Below are 14,969 nucleotides of genomic sequence, written 5' to 3' on the forward strand. Positions count from 1 at the left end.
GTTCTCAAAAATATTTACATTTCAGAGTTATAGAGAGGACTAAGTTAAATAAGATAAGCCAGGTAGCGCTCTTAGTACAATGTCTGGTGCAAATAACTGTCCCTTAGCGGGAGTAGTATAGTAGTAAAAGTTTGGATACAATTCCTTATCAAGATAATTCAAATTACTTTTATCTGTTTTTGTTCCTATTGAAACAAAATTTTGAAATATTAGAACTCCTCAATATATCTAGAGGAGGGCATGGCAATCCACTCCAGTATTCTGGCCTGGATAACCCCATGGACAGAGGAGCCTGGTGGGCTCCAGTCCACAGGATCGCAGATTCAGACACGACTGAAGCGACTTGAGTATGCCTAAATGTATGGAACTTCTTATGCATGTTTAGTCGTGCCCCAGATGACTTTGTGTCAACTTGTCAGATTCCATTTTAGAAAGTGATATTAGTTTCTTTATAATGTTACATTGAGGTGTTTTTTTTTTTTCCCTCCTTCTTCTGACTTTAGAACATTTACCTGGTCTTAATTTTTTTTGCTTCCTCTATTCAGTACACTTAGCTTTCCAGTCCCCATTTTCTGCAGTACAATTTTTAATCACATTTAGTTGTGCCTTGCCCCATTAATGTTATACATTCTGCATGTAACTTTAAAGGTGATTGCAAAGTAACAAAAATTTGGAAAGTGCTATCCCTCGGGCCAAGCAATGTAAACAGGCATTTAAAAATGGCAGTTGGCAGTCTTGAAGGGATGAAAGCCAGGAAAGAAAGAACGAAAGAAAACAAGGGCCAAGAGAGGGAGGGAGGAAAGGAGAGAAGGAGACAGAGACAAGGAAAAGGAGGAAAGGGCAGAAAGAGGAGACTGAAGGAAAGAGAAAGGAAACAGGGGAGGAAAACTTCACGGGACAGGAGGATGAGGAGGAGACAAACAGCCTGGGAGTGAATATGAGGAAGCGAAGGTGAACATTCTTGAAGGTGACTTGAAGCCAGGCAAAAATGAAACTCGCTGACTATCCACGTTAAGTTCTAATTAAGCAAAAGTATTATTTGTAAAAGGCTATACATAAAATGTTACATTTTCATTAAATATAAATGTAGATAAACCTTATAGAAAGTACCCAGGGGGCACAGATGAACCTGCTGTTGGGAGGAAGAGTTCCCTGGAGCCCAATCTCTTGCTACTCAAAAAACCCTCATCATGTAGACCTTGAGGGATTTGCCAGTCTCCCTCTCTCTAACCATTGAAGAAAATTCCTTGTAACTGTCCAATTAGTTCATGTAATCGCTTGAAAGATTAGGGCTATATATCAGTGTCAAAACCTCTGACTAACCTCCTTGCCAGCAGGCAGGAAGTATACTTTGCAGGGGGCGGTCCTGTAGATGATGCCATCTCAGGGCGCTCTGCCCCAGGAGAAGCTCTGCTTTCAGACAGACTCTCAAGGGAAAAGGCCACAAGGCCAGGCTCCAGGCTGACCTCGATAGAAGCCACAGCAGAGGCCCTGAGGCTGCTGTTCCCAAGTAACCAGGCAGGAAAATCAGTGGCAAAGGAAACCTTCACCCAGGACAGTCCAAGTGTCGAGATAAGAATTCTGCAAAGTCAAAATGCACCCATTGTAGAAAGGTCTAGAAAATGTGAAAGCACACTCAGGATTATGCTGGCCTAAGACAAGTCACTACCTGTCCTTAGGCCCCATTGGAGAGGGAAAAAAAAAAAAAAAGGTTAAATTGGGTGTGTCCTAAAAAATCCCTTCTGGTGATGATTAGCCAGTTTACAGAGGAGATAGCAAGGGTGTGGAATAGCCTCTGCTCCCCTGGGGCCATTTGACTGATTCATTTGAGGACAACTTTTATTTGAGGACATGGCCAGGGGATGGAGTTTCTCCTGCCCTTTCTATGGGTCCAGTACTCTCAGCCTGAGTGACAATAGGGAGCAGAAGCCTGGGCTTGCTTCTGAATCTAAACAGCAGTGCCAGGCGAGTTCTTCTTTATCCCAGTTTCTAATGAAAAAGTTGTGTGTACATGTGTGTTTAAAAGCCTCTTTCGAAATCATTTGTTTCATTTCCAGATGTGTTTTTAAATCTGACCGGAGTTCAAATGCACAGCTAAGGGGGCAAGTGAGTTTAGAGAAGGCTATGAACCTTCTAGACAACCACAGTCTTCAGTTCACTTCAGTCGCTCAGTTGTGTCCGACTCTGAGACCCCATGGACTGCAGCATGCCAGGCCTCCCTGTCCATCACCAACTCCTCGAGTTTACACAAACTCATGTCCATTGAGTCGGTGATGCCATCCAACCATCTCATCCTCTGTCGTCCCTACTCTAGATTTCTGACTAACCGGCTCTTTGGTTAACCCTAGTTCAGCTTGTGCTTCCATTATGGCCTTAACTGTGTGATTTTTGAGCAATTTACTTATCTTCATCTGTAAAATGGGAGTAATTATGGAGCCTCCCTCCTTGATGGCTATAAAACTGAGTTTAATCTATGTAAAGCATTTACCGTAAATGTCTAGAACACACAAAGTGCTCAGTACATACTAGGCATTAATATTACTTAACAGTTTGAAGAGACTGAAAAGGAACCACTGAAAAACTTTTAAATGATAAATTTTATTAAGTATTCATAAAGATGAGAATTTTCTCCTCCTTATTTGTGATACCTAAGGAATACTATGTTTATATAATTTCTTTGTCATTAAATACAATCAGGTTATCTCTGATTGTATCATTTTACATAAGCATGTATCGTTTTCCATGATCCTTGCCACAGTCACACAAGGGTGAAGGGTATTATTATTCTCATTCCCTACATGAGCAAACCAAAGACCAGATGCCTTTCATCCCAACTCAAGCTTCTACCCCCATCTATGCTCTCTCGCCTTTGGTGCCCCTAGCCATATCTGTCCTCATCTGAGATACGGGATTTGAAAAATGAGGAGTCAATTCATCTCTTTACAGTATTCCCTGCCTGCTGAAAGCTGCACACTCTCTAAGGCTGAAGTCAGTCATACTCAGCAAAGCATACACCTTTTTCTCATGTGATTTTTATCTGTCAGCACTTATGCAGGTAACACTTCCCATTAGAATCAGTGGTTTTTTCTTCAGCGAGCCTCATGGCGGAATCAGAGCCATGATTTCTTATTTTATCTTAAACAGCACAAGCTTTGCTGCCAATCTACTTACTAAAAAAGTAGTTTTTAAAAAAGATTCCTTTTACTAACTATACCAAAAAAAAGCATATACATGAAGGTATGGAACCCTGGAAGATGTTTTCTTGAATAGATTTGTTATGGAAATCGTTCACCTCGTATAGGATTTTGTAAAGCATTTTTAACTGATCTCCTCACTTGGATGGCAGGGGCAGGTGGTTTCCCCTTTTTATGGATAAGGAAAGGGAGGCTTGGAGAAGTTGGGGTCTCATTACTCTAGTTAGAAAGAGTTCCTGGGACTCCAGGTCTCATGACTGAAACTGGACTCCTTTCAGGTCACTATCAAAAAGCCATCAAGTAACATATGGTATTTCTTCACTGCATTGTTTCAGATATCTAAACTTGGCTCTTCCCAAAAACTAATCTTGAGTTTAATCAAATTGTGTGAGCAAAGAATCATATTAGTGTTATAAAAGCAACGCTCTCTGGGACATCTCCAAGACCAAGTAAGGATTACTTTGTGAAATCCGGAGGCTATTTTTCTTTACAAATATTTTACAAGACAAACTTGTACCTTTCTTTAAAAAAAAAAAAAAAAAAGCACATCTGTTGTAAATTACTCCCTTAGAGAAAGAGAGAGAATCACCCTCCTTTCTTCCCATCAGAGCTTAAAAGAGATTTGTTGACATATTCTAAGGCCAGCATAGACAAAACAGCACAGGAAAGAGGAGGCAGTCAGCAGGACCAGGGCTTGGCTCTGCTTAAACTAATTCCACATGCCCCATGAACCATTAGCTGTTTTTTATTTCCTGCTCTAAAGATCTGTAGTGAAAATAATCTGGGGTAGGGAAAAGCTGCATTTATTTTTTTTTTCCCTCAACGAGATGCTGTGTTAGCAAATAGAACATATGAGCCACCTTCAGCAAAGCAAGGTCTTTAATAATCCATTTTTCAAACACTACTGGTATTTCCTTTCCAAACAGAGATGGACTGCGACTGGAATCAATTTCATCATTTGTACGGTTACAATTGCCAAGTTTCTGGAAATAATTGCCATTTAAACACTGGATAATATTTTTTATATGAAGCCAACAACAGTTTTATTGCTATTTAATTTCTGTGATTTGTTTGTTTGCTGTAAGTTTTCAGGGTTCTGAGAGCACGATGTTTGGGGATAGCGAAAGGTCTTAAGAACAAATCAGGGAAAATGCAACGTCAAAGTCATGTTGATGGCCTGACTTGGATCCACCAGACAAGGGAGATCAGATTAGGAAAAAATAATTTGTTCCACCATTTGGGGCTTGTCTCCCTCAGTTCCCCTATAAACTGCATAATCTAATATGTGTGCTCAGTCATGTCCGACTCTTTGCGACCCCTTGGACTGTAGCCTGCCAGGCTCCTCTGTCCATGGGATTCTCCAGGCAAGAATCCTGCGTTTGTTGCCATGCCCTCCTCCAGGGGATCTTCTCAACCCACAGATTGAACCCAGGTCTCTCCCACATTTCAGGCAGATTCTTTACTATCTGAGCCACCAGGGGAGCCCATAATCTAATATAATCCAGCATTTCAGACCTGGCCATAATGTAGCAAGTTGAGGACAAAATTGAGAACTTAATTGTCCCCTTTAAGAAGACAATAGAGCTCTTCAATGAAATTCAACAAAACAGAGGCGACGTGGGTACAAATAAAGGGCCTGCTGAATTTGAAGGGAACTGGCCCATCTTTCTTTATTGATGCCATATGTAGCACATCCCTGAGAAACAACTTTGTGCTTGACGGGATGCTGCTGATATATGAGGTGGGCCTATCCCCTGAACCCCTTTCTTACTGCAGACTAAATCACAAAAACAGGCTCGTCCTAAAATCAACCCGGAAGAAAACAACAAAGGCCCACTCTATCACACTGAGAGCAGCTCCCGGGCCTGTCCTAATCAGATTGGCCACTGTGGGCTTGAATGATGGCCACTGTTGTGCGTTTTATAGCCAAACGGACTTGTACAATTTACTCAATCTCTCAGGCACTCAGTTTCCCCATCAGCAAGACAGAGATAATGTCTACCTGAATGTTGATATGGGAACAGAAAGAAATCATGTACATAAAGCCACTGGTGCGTTAGTAGATATTATATACTGATTAGTTTCCTTCTCCCCACTAATTTTCCTTGTTCCCAAGGGAAAACATTTTCTTCTTCTTCTTTTTTTTTTGCCTAATTTCCCTTTCTCTTATTGTCTTTTTTCTTTTCTGAGTTTTAGAAGCCGGCTGATCATTAACGTCATTCCCAGGTGGCACTAGTGGTAAACAACCCCCCTGCCAATGCAGGAGACATAAGACTCAGGTTTGATCCCTGGGTCAGGAAGATCCCCTGGAGAAGGGCCTGGCAACCCACTCCAGTATTCTTGCCTGGAAAATCCCAAGGACAGAGGAGGCTGTCCCATGGGCAGGCTACAATCCATAGTGTCACAAAGAATCGGATATGACTGAAGCAAATTAACAGACACCCCCCCCCCCCAATTTGAGCAGTATTCTGTTTAGCTAAATCTCAGTCCATTTCCTTTATGCATTCATTCAATAAATACTTACTGAATACCAACTACATGTAAGACACTATTCAAAACTCTGGGCAAATGGTAATAAAGAGAGCACCAAACAAACATATAGGTAAATGAAGAAGAAAAATAGCAGAAGGTGAAAAAGGTAATGAACAGAATCAAAACAGGTGCTTGTGTTGGAGAGTGACTCAGAGGTCTAAGAGGGCTGCTCTGGGGACAAGCTTCATCCCTGAGACCCATTTAGGTCAGGAAGATAGAAACTACTCTAGGCATTTCAAACAAACAGAATTTCACTCAGCGAAGCAGCTACACTGAGAATAAGAATGTGACAGACATCGCCAAAGCAGGAAGCCACTCCCAGAAGGATGGGGCATTTTGGGACCAGACGCCAGACCACGTGGATGAACCAGGACAAGAGGTGGAGCCATGGTCCCAACTGCTTGGCGGTACTCGGGATTATGGAGGAGAGGCTGTTTCTGGAAAATGTCTCCAAAGGTAGTGCAGTGGGGTGGGGAGGAAGAAAGAGGAAAGACGCAGAAAGAGGGAAATTCTCCCGTTTTCTTCCTTCTTCCCTCCTTTCAGCACCTCCCATCAGCCAAGTCCCCCAAAGCCATTGTCAAGACAGCTGGAACAGCCGGTGTGTGGGAGAGGGGGTGGGAGGCACTGATCTGGAAGCCAAAAGCTGGCCGCTAGAACAAGGAGGGAACTCACCAGGAAAAGAGCAGGGGACCCAGGACAGACAACACGCAAGTGCTAAGGGGGAACCAAACTGGATTCGTCTGAGGAAACAAAGGATGCCCACAGCTGGGAGCCACGTGGAGAGGGGAGCGGAGCAAGAAGGTATCAGAGGAGTGGGTAAGGCCACAGACAGCAAGTAAAGAAAAGTGAGCGGAGATTTTATTCTAGGACTGATGGGAAGCCATCGGGAGAGTTTCAGGGAAAAACAAACAAACAAACAGAATCTAATTTACATTTTAAAAAGACCATTTAGGCATAATGGAGACCAAGAGAGGAGGTTATTGTTGTGGTCCACCAGGGGATGAACGCTTAGACCCAGGTAGGCATATTCAGGATATTTTGCAAATAAAGTCATCATAGACACGATACGAGATTGGATCTGCGAGGTAAGAAACAGAGAAATTGAAGAACTGCCTATATTCTTGGTTGAGGGACAGGGTAAATGAGGCTGGGTTTTTTTGGTTGTTTTTTTTTTTTTTTTTTTTAATTGAGCCAGAGAAGAGTAGAAGCATAGCAAACTTAGGGGAGAAAGGAGATGAAGGGATGCATTTGGGCCACAAAAAATATGCCTGTTAGATATTCAGGAGGTGACATCAATAGCTGGATGTCGGTATGAGTCAGGTCTGGAGATGCAGATTCGGAAGTCCGTGGCATGCGGAAGGCCCATGAGTCCTGGGGATGGGAGTCGCCCAGGGACAAGACTGAGTTCCAGGGCACAACAAAACGTAGCTGTCAGGCAGAGGAGGAGCCAGCAAAGGAGACTGAAAAAAAGACTGACGTAGAAGGAAAATTAGGAAGAGGCATCTCAGAAGTTAATGGCAAGTGTTGCAAGAAGGAGGGAGGGGTGATCTCTCTGAAACTCTGCTTCAGCAAGGTCAAGGAGCCCCTGTCCATGGGTTCTTCGCCAAATGGAGTTAATTGACAAAAGCAATTTCGGTCCAGTGGTGGGGACAGAAGCTTGGGGCGGACTGACTGAGCAATGAGTGAAAAGCGGACACGCTGGAAACAACTCTCTCAGAAAGTTTGGTTGTAAAGGGCTGCTAAAAAATGGGCACGGGACTGGCGAGTGGCGAGTATACACATGGGGTCAAAGAGGGGATTTTTTTTTTTAAGATGGGAAACGCAGCCTTACTCAAACAGTGATCTGCATTTTAACAAGATCCCTGGGTGATGCATGCTCAAGGTAAAGTTTGAGAAGTGCTCCGCTACTGTGTAGGCTTCCCTGGTGGCTCAGCTGGTAAAGAATCTGCCTGCAATGCGGGAGACCTGGGTTTGATCCCTGGGTTGGGAAGATCCCCTGGAGAAGGGAAAGGCTACCCACTCCAGTATTCTGGCCTGGAGAATCCCATGGACTGTATAGTCTGTGGGGTCACGAAGAGTGGGACATGACTGAGCAACTTTCACTTCCCTGCTACCGTGCATTACTTGCTCTTGGAATAAATATAGTGCAGAGGAGAAAGGGATGCAGAAAACGGGGCATCTACTGCAGGGGTGACGTGTGTGGGAAGGGATAGGACAAAGCCCCTATGGAGGGAAGGGCAGAGATACCTCCCCCCTGTGACGGGAGAGAAGGTAAGAGTGTCATACATGGGAGGCAGGTCTGAGATTTTGGCCTGAGACTTTGGCGGAAGAAATGTGACGATGTGGGGGTTCCTAATTGCTTCTGTTTTCTCAATAATGTGTGTGCGAAGTTGCTTCAGTCCTCTCCGACTGAATGACCCCACGGACTGTAGCCCACCAGACTCCTCCGTCCATGGGATTCTCCAGGCAGGAATACTGGAGTGGGCTGCCATTTCCTCCTCCAGGGGATCTTCCCGACCCAGGGATTGAACCCACGTCTCTTACATCTACCTGCATCGGCAGGCAGGTTCTTTACCTCTGTGGCCACCTGGGAAGCCCTTTCTGAACAATACAGGTAGAAAAGTCATTCGCTCAGAGTGAGCTGGAGCAGGGGCTTGGTAGAGGAAGCTGGTGGAGAGGCAGTGGGTGTGAAACTGCCTTTTCACCGGGAAATACACTGTCTTTCTCAGGTCTGTTCATAGGCCCAGTCGGGTGATTTATTTGAGCTCTGCACCATCCTCCTTGCTATTGATTTTGCACTTCTGTCTCTTTCACTGCCTTCATAAAATAAGAATTTTATCCATTTAGCCTACCCAGCGTTTCATTTAACCCCTTTTCATGAAGCTTGAAATGACGTCACATACCTTACTGTTAAAACGTCTCAACTTGAATTTTGTTTAATAGCCACAATTTGCTCCTCTAAGGAAAATAACAGTCCCTTCTTTTGGATTGACTCCCCAGCAGAACTGGTGATCGAGCCTGCACTTGAGCTAAAACCCGGGGTGGAAGAACAAGAAGACAGGGCTCTGTTTTTTTTCTTTCCCACCAATTCCTGCTCTTTATTCCTGGCTCTCTTGATTTCTTAGGAGACCAAAGACAGATCTTGACTAAGTAACTGAACAAAACAATCTAGAACTTGGCCAGGTCACAGGTAATTAAGGTGTGTTTCATTATTCTGGTGGCTTAGCTGGTAAAGAATCTGCCTGCAATGTGGGAAACCTGGGTTCGATCCCTAGGTTGGGAAGATCCCCTGGAGAAGGGAAAGGCTACCCACTCCAGTATTCTGGCCTGGAGGATGCCATGGACTCTACAGTTCATGGGGTTGCAAAGAGTCAGACACGACTGAGTGACTTTCACTTTCACTTTCATTATTCTGGCTGGATGGCAGGAGATCAGTCTTTAAAGTATGTGAACAGCCCCATCAGATTTATATTTGCTGCTCCATGAAGGAGAAATTGTTGATCTTCAGATGCATTTGCATCCAACTGATCACAGTAAAGGGGAAAAAAAGATTACTATTGTCCCACCACAAGCGATACTTGGTCTGACTCTTGAAATAAACAACTCTCAAGTCTATATTCTGATTGGACCTTCTACCCCCAATCCTCGTTATGCCAGAGAGTGAGTGAAAGTTGCTCAGTCATGCCCAACTCTTTGCCACCCATGGACTGTAGCCTGCCAGACTCCTTGTCCACAGAATTCTCCAGGCCAGAATACTGGAGTGGGTAGGAGCGCTCCCTTCTCCAGGGGATCTTCCCCACCCAGGGAGCGAACCCAAGTCTCCCACATTGCAGGTGGATTCTTTACCGCTCTGAGCCACCAGAGAAGCCCTGGTACAAAGATGCCAACATCAAGAAGAGTGAGGAGGGGGGCTCCCTGGTGGGCCAGTGGCTAAGACTTCATGCTCCCAGTACAGGGGGCCCATGTTCAATCCCTGGTCAGGGAACTAAATCCCACGTGCTGCAACTAAGAGTTAGCAAGCCACAACGAAAGATCCCACACGCCCTGGTGCTGCAAGTAAGAGCCGGTGCACCCAAATACGTAAATATTTTTTTTTAAAAAAAGAGGAATGAGGAATTGTTTTCCATAGAAGCTGAAAGAATTGGGGACAGCAAAGGCCCAGCACACAGGTGGTGACCCAGAGGCAAGTTTTAAAGCCATACCTTCTGGAAGGAGAAGCTCACTGCACATCTCACGAAGGTGCCCCTGCTTGCTGTCTGTAAGTTACATGCTTTTCATCCTCAAACTCCATCCTTTCCTGCTAGCCCCCATTCCCATGTGTTTCAGAAGGGACTTAGAAAGAGATATTTACAGGAACCTCTGTAATAAAATCATAAACACTCTGCATTCTGGATCACAGCTCATATTAGCAACTCGAGCCAAACACCACACACACACAAACTGTGTGAGAACTTGACCAACATAAAACCAAGTACCTATTTTAAAAACATATCAAGAAAACCTCCAGGAGCAGGGAGGCAGGATATAGTGCAGCGGCGAGAGGGTGTGGTCTACTTCTAGAACTTTTCTTTGCGTACTTTTTCCAGGAGGCCAAAGAAAACTATTTCAGGTATACCTTCTCTCAGGTGACTAAATCACTACCTGCTTAGAAGGATTTAAGATTGTTCTTAAATCTAATATAGCAAAGCCTTACAGTAAATATAGTAAAGACTTACATATATATAGTAAATAAAGTAAATATATAGTATATTTATATATATAGTAAATATAGTAAAGATATATAGTAAATATATATAGTAATATATAGTGTGTATATATATATTAGTAAATATAGTAAAGATAGTATACAGTAAGTATAGTAAATATATATTATAGTGAATATAGTAAATATATATTTTTATATATAGTAAATATATATTTATATAAATATATATTTATATGTGTAAATATATATTTATATATAGTAAATATATATCTATATGTAAAATTATATATATAAATATAGATAGTAATATAGTAAAGACTTATATATATATGTCTAATATAATAAATTAACCCTGAATTTATAAAATATTTCACCTCCTCTCAGTATACAGTAAGTTCTCAAAAACATTATTACTGTTATTTTTTTACTATCATTGAGTGTTAGAAGATAGACTACAATGAATATTGACTTCTCCTCCCCAACTCGTGGTGTTTCTACGATATCAGGTAAGCTGTTGCTGTTTTTCAGTCCATCAGTCACGTCCTACTCTTTGCGACCCCATGGACTGCAACATGCCAGGCTTCCCTGTCCTCCACTATGTCCCGGATATCAGATACACACAAATGTTTAAATGCCTCTGTTTATGAATGCGCTCTGATTGTAAGCACGAAAGTTACAACAATCTGCTCTTCCTCAAACACACTGTGCAGAGTTGATAGAAATTATTTTTAACCTTCTGGTTTGTGTGGCTTTTTGGCACATCTACCAGTATTAAGGATTAGATATTTTATCTGAGCCAAACTGCTGCTATGCTAAAATACAAATAGAAGTATCGTTCTCCAGGCAGACTGTTAGCTGGGGAAACAAAGACATTACAAATTGACATTTTAAAAGAAGAATTTTTATTATTCACTTTATTAGTCCAAATGCCAAAATTTTCCTTCTCATTTCTGCATTCTTCTTTTTCTGTTTCTAAGGATCATTTAAATACTTTTTTTTTAAGGAAATGGGCATTTATTTATTTCCTCTAGCTTAGCAAAGATAATGGGAAATATCAATTAAAAATGTAAGGCAGTGATGTCAGGAATCAGTGTAAGGTCATTTTGTGGAAGAGATAGTCATCCTGTGAATTTCATCAGTATGAGGGTGAACTTAGTCCTCAGTGACTGCGTTTAAGAAACACAGTTTAAGAAAAGTCTTTTTAATATTGTTGTTGCTATGATTTTTTCCCCCTGCCAGGATAAAATATATATCCATCTAAATGGCTTATGTATTTCAGCTTAGGAGCTTATCAGCTTAATTGAGAAATTTAATCAACATTTTAGTCACATAAAGAACTTGGCAGGCGGGACACATAAGAGACGCAGGTTCAATCCCTGGTTCAGGAAGATCTGGAGGAGGGCATGGCAACCCACCGAGTATTCTTGCCTGGAGAATCCCATGGACAGAGGAGCCTGGTGGGTTACGTATAGTCCATAGGGTTGCAATGAGTCAGACACGTCTGAAGTGACTTGGCACACAAAATTTAGTCATATCATTCAGATAGGTTTTATAAAATTGTCTTTATATATTGAAGTCTTATACTTTTACTGTTTAAATTTAAGGTCTAATTTTACATAATTAATTATAGAATAATTTTACCTATTCCAAATATAGGAATTTGGTTTCACAAATTCGATCACTCTCACCAATTTTGTTATTTAAATATGCTCATTGTGTTTAGATGTACTAAACATGAAGTGGGGGCTTCCCTGGTGACTGAGTGGTAAAGAATCTGCCTGCTAATGCAGGAGACACATGTTTGGTCCCTGATCAGGGAAGATCCCACATGCCAGGGAGCAACCAAGCTCGTGCGCCACAAGTACTGTGCTCTAGAGGCTGGGAGCCACAGCTGCTGAGCCCATGCGATACAGCTGCTGAGGCCCACACACCCGGAGCCTGCCCTCCAGAGCAAGAGAAGCCACTGCCGTGAGAAGCCTGGGCATCGCAACTGGAGAGTCGCCCCCGCTTGCTGCAACCGGAGAAAAATCCACGCAGCGACAACGATCCAGCTCAGCCAAAACTAACCAACTAAAAACCAATTGGAAAACATTGGAAAACCATTCTGTGTTAAACAACTGAAATCAGACAGCAAGGAGGAACAGATAATGTTTCATTAAAAGTCCTGCTTTATCTTATTTGCAGGGATTACATGAATGATGAGGAGTTTCTCAGGGCTAGAAGGTGGACATCAAAAGGTGGGTGGCTTTAGGCAAACATCCAGATCCCATACTAATGTGATAAGTTCTCCAGGGTCCTCAGGCACAGCAATACAATCGATAGAGGATTTTCATCTTCTTCCCTTAGAACAAACTTCTGGAGGTCACAGGGAAGGTCTGTGTGTTTGGTATCAGCCTGTGCTAGGTGTTAGCCACTGTGGTCTTAGGATGGTCACAGCTCCTCAGGAGGGACTTCCTCCCCATATTAATAAAACAGGATGATCTGTATCTTAAAGGATCATTAGTATGATTAAGTAAAATGTTTGCTTAAAAAATTAGTCACTAGGCTTGATCCCTGGGTTGGAAAGATCTCCTGGAGAAGGAAATGGCAACCCACTCAAGTATTCTTGCCTGGGAAATCCCATAGACAGAGGTGCCTACAGTCCTTGGGGTCACAAAAAAGTCTGACGTGATTTGGTGACTAAACAAGAACAAAACCCAACTTTTAGTCCTTCATTCACACCCAGGACACAGTGATGGATGTGGGAGAAGCAGAAAGGGAGGGAAGCGATCCTGAGAGTCTTCTACATGCCAGGTCCTGGCCTAAACTCTCTACTTGAGTTAGAAATACACTCTGCAAACAACCCTGCAAAGACCATACTATTAGCCTCATTTTGCAGATGGAGAAATATAATCTTAGAGAGATCACAGATACACAAGGTACTGCATGGGGACCTGAGCCTAGAGCTGTCTGTAGTCAAAAACAAGGATAAAACAAAAATCAGGTCTAATGTTACAGGCAAGATCTCAGTGTAAACATACCTCTGCTCTGTCAAATAACTCTAATCCTTGTTCTGCGGTCCCTCCTAAGTGCAGAGTGATATTGTAATTAGCATTCAAATTATCCCCTCATGTACCTCCAATACTCACTAAATGTACCAGCTGCCACTTACATACCACCACCATCCTTTCCAGAATTTCTGTAAGCACTGCTGATCAAATGCAAACACTCACTAGTACTCATTAAAATAGCTATTCATTCTATAGATAGGCATGACATGAAAAACATGGATTTTTTTTTTAGGATGCAGTCTTACAACACTTAATGTCCCTCTTTCCAATCATAAAAACAGTACATGTTCATTATGTAAAATTTGGAAAGTAAAAACAAGTACAGAAGAAAGTAAACATCTATGGTAAGCATTAACATTTTAGAAAATATTCTTCTAGTTTCTTTTCTGTTTATTAATCTTTCCGTGAGTATTAATCATGTATTTATTATGTGTCAGACATTTGTGTCAGATGCTAAGGATTCAATGAACAAGACAGACTTGATCCGAAACCCTGATATTTAATAAATATGTTGCATTTTACAAAGATGTACCATGTGAACACTTATGCACATATTTCATGCTTTTAATGTCTAAATGCTGAACATTTCATTGATTAATCTCTATATATTTTATAAATAATGATATAAAGAACATCTTTGTACAGAAGTGTTTGGTACATCTTTTATGATTTCCTTAAGCTGAAGTCCTAAAACTTGAAATGCAGGATTGAAGATATACATGTATCTAAAAGTTTTTAAACTAAAAAATTTAAAAAAAAATAGATAATATATGTTTAAATGCATGGAAAAGCCTCCCTTTGCTCCATGGCTTCCAGCCAATTTGCTTCCTTTTCTATAAGGGACTAATGTTATCAATTTCTTATATATTTTCCCAGATATTATTCTATGCAAAGTCAAGCAAATATATATAGTCATGAGTGTTGTGTGTGTCCTTTCCTTTCTTTTCATAAGGCACAAATAATGTCATATTTTAAACCTTGCCATGCCCTTGTTTCTTACTTAACTATAGATTATATCTATGTCTATTTATATAGATATATGGTTGTTCTGTTTCAGTGCTAAAAAAAAATTCTCATTCTTACATAATAATCCATTATACTGATGTACTACAATTTTTTTTAAATCAGCTTTCCCTTAATGGATATTTAGGTTCTTTACTAACATTTTGGTATTACAAAAAAGTAGAAGCAAAGAATGTTGCTGTTGACTCTCTAAGTCGCGTCCAACCCGTTTGCGACCCCATGAACTGTAGCCTGTCGGGCTCCTCTGTCCACAGTATTTCCCAGGCAAGAATACTGGAGAGGGTTGCCATCTCCTTCTCCAGGGGATCATCCTGAACCAAGGCTTGAACCCGTGTCTCCTGCATTGCAGGCGGATTCCTAACTGCTGAGCCACCGGGGAAGCCCCCAAGAATACCTTGTGTGTATGATCATTTCACACCTATGTGAGTATATCCGTAGGATAAACTTCTGGAAGCGGAATTGTTT

General features: G+C 41.8%; 1 protein-coding gene across 10 annotated transcripts in view; it reads right to left on the minus strand.

Annotated features, from left to right (window-relative positions):
* Window positions 1-14,969, minus strand: part of MCTP1 (multiple C2 and transmembrane domain containing 1) — a 560,075-nt gene that overhangs the window by 22,369 nt on the left and 522,737 nt on the right. The gene's annotated exons all lie outside the window — the stretch shown is intronic.

This window comes from Cervus elaphus, chromosome 9 (genome assembly GCF_910594005.1).
Source record: "Cervus elaphus chromosome 9, mCerEla1.1, whole genome shotgun sequence".
Classification (NCBI taxonomy): domain Eukaryota; kingdom Metazoa; phylum Chordata; class Mammalia; order Artiodactyla; family Cervidae; genus Cervus; species Cervus elaphus.